Genomic DNA, 7,245 nt, shown 5'->3' on the forward strand with positions numbered 1-7,245 from the left:
TCTCTTTTATGATATCGAGAAGCCACTTTGATTCACGACTCGTTGGCTTCAAGGTCTGGTGTCATTATTCAGAAGGTGTCAGGAAGAAAATGCAGACAAGCTCCTCAGCAGGGGAAGAAGTAGAAAAAGAAACAGGAGTTTAGGAAGGCCCAGGCCCAGCTGGGTTGGGCAGGGAGATGTGACAGTAAAAAGATAACGTACAAGGCACCTGACGATCGTGCCCACGTCCTGTAGAGCCCTCTGCAGAGGATCTTCACTTGGTCCTGGGACATGTTTTCCAAGGCCGTTCTGGGGTGATCTTGGCCCCCCTGCGGAGGGGTCAGCCTGAGGCAATGTGGGTGGGGTACGAATGTGGAGTATTCTTCATTCGTCTCTCCCCCCACATCCCCCCACCCCCACCCCACCACCAGACCGTCCTCTTTCTCTGCCCTGCTCTGTATCCCAGGAAGTTGATCTCCGTGGACCTCATCACCCAGAGTCCCTGGCCTTCCAGAGGCACCACCAGGAGACAGGAAGGAGAGAAGAGTGTGAGGTCAGAGGAGTTGTCTCCACTTCCTCCTGGCCTCGCCCCAGGTCTGTGGTGGCTGCCGTCTAGAGGTACTGCGTCTTCTCCCATGGCTCCTGCTCTGTCTCCAGATTCTGGCAGCACCCTTCCTTCCCCTTTGCCCCTTAGCCTAGGGATGCAAGGCTCCCAGTGACGGTAAGGTGCCTTACCATCCCATGTGGGTCTCCCTAGCACCTCTGCAAAATCTCACCGTTAAACTCTTCTCAGCTGAACTTTGTGAGTGGCTGACCATTTTCTGTTGGGACCTTGACTGCTTCAGAGGAGCCTTCCCACGAGAACTTCTGACCCGTCTGCAGCTGTGTGTATATGTGGGGCTCAGGTCGAGTCAGCAGGACTAAGGAGAAAAGAGCCCAGAAGAAGGAGCCTTGGCATAACATGAGGAGCATTGGTGCATGGCGGCCTCTCCACCTAAGGCTTCTCAGACGCATCACTGCTTGCCGTCCATCTACTCTTCCAATGAACATTGATTGGGCAGCTTCTGGGCCCAGGTTCTGCGCTAGGCAGGCCTCGCCCTCACGGAGTTTTCAATCTAGTGGGGGATGCAAACAAACAGACCATTGGAGCCTGTGTGTTACATGCTATTGCGGGAGGGCTCAGGGCCCTGAGATGCACACAGGAGAGGCACCGGGCAGAAGGCCCAGGGAGGGAAGATTTCCTGGAGGAAGGAACAGCTAGACTGAGAATCTGAAGGATGAGAAAGATGTCTGAAGAAAGGAGTTGGGTGGAGTGCACAAAGAGAGTAGTATTCTTGGCAGAGAAAATAGCATGATGCATAAAACCCCAGAGGTGAGAGAGAGCTGAGGCATTCGACAGCCGCCAGAGTGTGGGAAGCTGAAGAATATAAGGAAAGGAGGGGCGGCCAGAGGTAAAGCTAGAGGGTGGACCATGGCAGCCCCCCTTCCCCCTCGCCTTGGCCTCATGTCCTACTAAAGGGTTCTACCTTTATTCTGAGGGCCATGGCAGCCTTTGGACAGGGCAGATACATGGCCAGGTTTACATTTTGAAAAAAATCCCTCCGTCTACCTGGTGAAGAAGGAGAGCGGTGATCGGAGGAACCAAAGTGAGAGGGCTCTTGGCAGGGAAATGGAGAAAAGCGGCCCCACATGATCTAATCTGGAACCTTCACTTTCCAGACAGGGACACGAGTGCCAGAGAAGGCCAGACCTTGCTCCGGTCACACAGAGAGACAGTGGCCCAGGGTCTAGGCTGCTGGAATCAGAGCTGGGGGGAACAGCCGTGTTCTGGAAGCCGCCTTATCCTTGCAGGAAGACTCCTACTGGCGGGGCTTTAAGGGCAGGCTCCGCAGCCCTGGTCACCCACATGTTTCCTTGCAGGGCTGAGTGGTCTTTGGACCAGAGGGACCCAGGCAGGACCTGGACCCTCACCTGGGTGCACTCCGGACACCTCCATCCAGTGCCAGGGGCTCGGCCCAGATGACTGGTGCTTCCCACTGAAATCATGTGGATATTAAGCTAATCAAAGCCGTGCCTAGGAAGGGATGGGGCTGGGAAGGCGGCCCTAACGAGCCTCGTGTCACTCCCTCTACCCTGAGCGTCTTGCGCTGTCCCATTTGTCTGGCTGTAATCTACATTTCAAATGATTACATGGGAAGCTGAAGTGGTAGTGACAAGGATAAACGAAGCTTGTTAAACTAATAGCTGCACTAATGCCCAAATATGTGAACTTCCCGACGCCGGCCGCATCCCAGCCTGGCGGAGCTGTCAGCCCTGCTCCCCCGGGCTCCGCCGCCAGCCGCGGCCACATGATGAATGGCCCTGTCGACCAAACTCATCCGGGGCCCAATTAAACAGGCAGAAATGAACTGGAGCCGTCAGGCAGCCGGGGAGGAAGGCGTGGAGGGGGAGGCTAGCCAGACGAACAACAACGGTGGAAGAAGTCAGAGGATAGTCCGCTCTCTCTTGATCGTCGGAAAATAATGAAAAGCATATGAAGAGGAGTAAATGCGTCGACCGAAAGACAAAGTGAGAAGAAAGAAGAAAGAATCTCGATAAATCGAAAACAGCAAACCTAACAACTCCTTTGAAAATAAAGTCAAGACAAAAACCTTCTAAAGAAAAGAGAAGGAATCTAGGAGTGGTAGAAGAGGAAGAAGAAGATAAAAAAAAGAACCTAGAACAAGACAAGATGTCATCAGGTCAAATCTGAAAGCTCAGACAGGAGAACCTACAATCAGAAAAACAGAGGAAGGGAGGAAACTCTGATCAGAAGCCTACTCCCTAAGACAGAAAGAATCATCCTCCATCCACAGCAGCTTCGGCGGGGAGGGCAGAGTCCTGGGGGGGGAGAGGTTGGGGAGGAGAACGGGGGAGGAAAGAGGGTGAGGAGAGAAAATGTGTCTCCTAAAGTCAAGGCAGCTCGGAGGAGGCAGCAGGGAAGTCGTTCTGTCAGAAAATGGTCATTTAATGGTTTGCCGAGCCCACGACAGATATGTCATCCGAGGCTGCTAGGCGGCAGTCCCAGGGCATTCCGTTTATTAATTACCAGCTTCCAGCCAGCTCCCTCCATCCCCTGCCTCATGCCCATCATCAGCTCCGTCCCCTGGCTGGAGGCTCTGCGGGCACCTCGTCCCATTTTCCAGAGGAGGCGGCCAAGGCCGAGGAGGGGCAGGCCGAAAAGAGCCTAGCACTGAGCAGGCTCAGGATCTGCTCTGCCGCCAGCCAGGGGATCTGGCCTTCCCAAGCCTGTCTACCCCCCAGCCATGCCTGGGCAGGACTCCAGGACCAAGGGTAGGGAAGCCAATCCCAGCCCTGTCTCTCCAATGGCACCTGAAGGAAAGTGAGGAGACCTGGAAGGGCACTCTTCTTTTCTTCGATACACTGAAGGGTTACTTTAGGGTTATACTTTCGATTTCACAAGTATAATCATGTCTTGCTTGCGTAACAATTTCGTCATTTTTCCTTTTATTTAAACTCCTTCGTACAGCTTTCTGATCCACTCTTTTCCCCTCAGAAGTTCCTAAGCCTTTTAAATGGCCTTGACTCACGTTTCTTTAAATTCAAACCCAAAAAGCTAGTCTCTACGTTTAAGCAGAGGTGAGCACTAATATCCTCTAGTGTGGCCCCTTGCCAGTGAGAAATGTTTCACCAGGAATGTTTAGAAAAAACAGAAACACACACTCACATATTGTGTTGGTGCAAACCCTGCCCCCTGCACACTTGTGCATTTGGACTCCCCCCACCCCCACTTTCCCAACCTTCATCCTCCTTCCTAGCCAGCCTGGAGCTGCCACGGAGGAAGGAAAACTGCAGGGGCACCTATCTCCCTGTCCCCAGAGAATCAGGGGCATCTATCTCCCTGTGCCCAAGAGCCCTCCTAAAGGAAAAAAGGCAGTGAAATCGCTGTTCTAAGCAGATATGGTGGGTCCAGCTGGAGTTAGACTGACTCTCTTAGAGGCCCAGGGTAGGTTGGACATTGCTGAAGCTTCCAGGGGCTGGCATGAATCTGGGGGAATGGTCTGAACTTCCCACCTCCACTACTATCCCCGAAATCTCCAAATGGCTCCCTGCAAATTTTATATACCCCATGTTTACAAATGAACTTATCTCCTTCTCCAAAGCCACCTTCCCAGGGTCCCATCCCAGCCAAGGGCATCTGCTGCCTCTGTCCTCTGCCTTGGGTGTAGACCACATCTACTGGTCACCAAATGCTTCTCAGTCAGCCTTTCAGCTCAGCAGACATCACCCCTCTCATTGTAAAGATGGGTAAACTGAGGTCCAGGAAAGGACTTGACTTGTCTAAGATCTCAGAGTAAGCTAAGGGCAGACTCAGAGCCAGATCCCATGTCACTTGACCACCATCCAAGGCTCTTCCCCCAAAATAACATAGCCACTGATCTCTCTGCATCAAAACCCCTTGGAGGAGCAATTAGACTCCTACTGAAAGCAGAATTCTACAGCTTTAATTAATCTTGTCATATGGAAATTATTGACTATGCCTGCCTTTTAAAGCTCATTAAAAAATTATATATTATTATTATTCTCTCCTTAAATATTCCAGGCTCTCAGATTACTAGGATGAATATAAACATTCTCTCATGGGTCATTTGAGTTGCAGTGGACAGCCTAAGAAAAAAACCACTGTGGCTCTGGGTTATTTTTGTCAGCTCAGATTTACTTGTATTAGGGCTCTGTTCTACTCCATTGTGTATGATTTGCCTGGGGCTACCAGTCAGTCTCAGGACAGGCCTGACCAACCAACCATAGTATCTCTTCCCTCTGGCAAGAGTGATTGGTCCAAGAAATGGGCATGTGATTCATCAAGGCCAATCAGATTTCTCCCCTGGAATTTATAAACTGATACACAGAGATTCCCTCTTTCTGCTGCAATTTAAGGCTAAAGTCGTCAACAGTTCTTTTCTTTCCCTGCTTAGAGGAAGCCCAACTACAATGGGAGATAATGAGGCCAATATATAGATGGAAGCAAACCCAAGAGATGGAGAAGGAGAGTCTTGATGACTTGGTTTAAGCCCTGGATTCAATCGTTCCCTAAAGGTACCTAATCCCATGACTCAATTAATTCTCTTTAGTCTTTATTTTAGATTGAGTTGGAATTCTTTTCCCTTCATCTTAAAGAGGTCTAAAACTAATACAAAGTTCTTTCTCATGTCAAGCTATATCATACAACAGTTGGCATACACACAGCCCTCTGCTCTGGGCTACTTTGGGTACACTGCTCACATATACATTCTCTGGCTACTAGGGAAGCTCTCAGCTTCAGAACCCTGTGTCCCCTACCCTCTTGCCTCTCCTGAACTGTCTCCACAAAATCTTGGAGTTTCTCCTTCGGGGCAGAGAAAAGCTGACCACTGGAACCCCTATCTGGGCTTCAGGGAGGCCAGAGGTTCTGAGATCCTTTCGAGGTACGTAGAGGCTGTCTCCTGTGGGAAATAAAGGAACCTCTCTCATTCAAGTGCTCTGATCACATTACATTCCTGTTTCAAAACCTTCAGTGCCTCTCAAACACCATTGGGGGCAGTCCAGACTCCTTAGCCTAGCTTTCAAGACACTTCACAGTCTGCCCTAGATTCCTCATCCTCTACTCTTTCTTACCACTGTGTCTTTGCTTGTGCTGTTTCTTCTCCTTTCTCTGGACTTTCTGCTTATGAAAGCCCTCTCGTCTTTGTAGGCCCAACCCAAGCACCACCTCTTGTAGGCAGCCTTTCTCATTTCCCTGGTAATAATGAAACTTGTCCTGGGACCTCCTCTAGCATGTTATCTGCCCCTCTTTTGTAGTCATCATATAGTCCATCTTACATTAAATATGTTGTTTCTTCTATCTGACTTATTCCCCTCCCCTTATCTTAACCCCAAACTAGGTGACTCTTAATTCATCTTTTAGATCTCAACTCAAAGGTCACTTGCTCGAAGAAGGCTTCCTTGGCTGCTTTCCCATGACAAAGTCTGTTCCCTTGTTTTTTTGTGTGTGTGTTCACAGCACTCTAAATTCTTCTTCAGTGCTTTATCGTAGTTTATGATAAAATATTTTTTACTGTAATATTTGATTAATGCCTGTATCCTCTTATTGTAACATATGCTCCTATGAGAGCTGAGACTTTGTTTTGTAGCTAGAATGGTACCTGGAACATCAATCAATATTAATGGAATTAGTAGAATCAATGGCTGAATAAGTAAATGAATGAATAGATGAATGAATATCTTCCTTAGCTCCTTACTAATTGGGAGCTCGCTGGGGTCAGACACTATGTCAGTAATCTTTACATTCCTCATAGTTCCTAGCATGTGGTCAACAGAAAGTGGCCAGTGAACACGAATTTAACCATCAGCAGGCACATATTTTATGGGACTCTACCCATAGAGATAACTTGAGTGAGGAACCTAGGGCCTCAATCCAAGCTGGGCCAAGAACTGAAAAAATTTAATAACCACAGAATACATTTTCTAATCCAGGCATACTAGGACTACGGAAATGACTGAAACAAGCCCCCCTCCGCCCTTGGGGAGCACATGGTGCCGTAGTCCTGAGTGAGCTGTTCTGACCCATCACCTCTCCAATGGAGTATGACATTGTTCTTGAGTTTTATTGCTACAAGATGGGCTTACTCAACTCCTCAGTAAACAGCATTGCACAAGCACCACGCGCACACATGCAAATCCAGAGTGGACGATAACACAGGGCATGTTGCAGTGTTTAATGGTACATTTACAGGAAAGCAAGCCAGGAGCCAGCTTTAAAAATAATATTTATTTATTACAATTGGCAGAGCAATGGAGAAAATTGCCACTTAGATAGGATTTTACATTTTGCAAAGCGTTTTGTAATCAGCACAATTTCTCCCAACCATTCTCGAGGACAAGTTGTTTTTGTCATTCCCATTTGCAGGCAAGGAGAAGGTAGTGAAGGAAAGTAAAAGGAAATTCAGTGCTTCTACTTAGCAAAGCACAAGCTGAAAGGCAAACTCGGGCTTAATTGAATGCAAGCAAGCATTTATTCTGAATTTCTACAATGTGCCGGGCACTGGGAAGTTGGTTGTATGCAAGACCTTCATAAGATTCTAGGCTCTGACTCACTGCTGGTTTCTCTGGAGGTATATGTCCTTCGTCTCACCCAGAGAAGGTATATGTCCTTTGTCACACCCAATGTAAGGTGTTCTCTTACATTGCCTCCACCTATCGTTTTGCTTAGCCATGTCTCTTTTAAAA

The sequence above is a fragment of the Pteropus medius genome, unplaced genomic scaffold (genome assembly GCF_902729225.1).
Source record: "Pteropus medius unplaced genomic scaffold, Ma_sr-lr_union100, whole genome shotgun sequence".
In the NCBI taxonomy this organism is placed as follows: Eukaryota; Metazoa; Chordata; class Mammalia; order Chiroptera; family Pteropodidae; genus Pteropus; species Pteropus medius.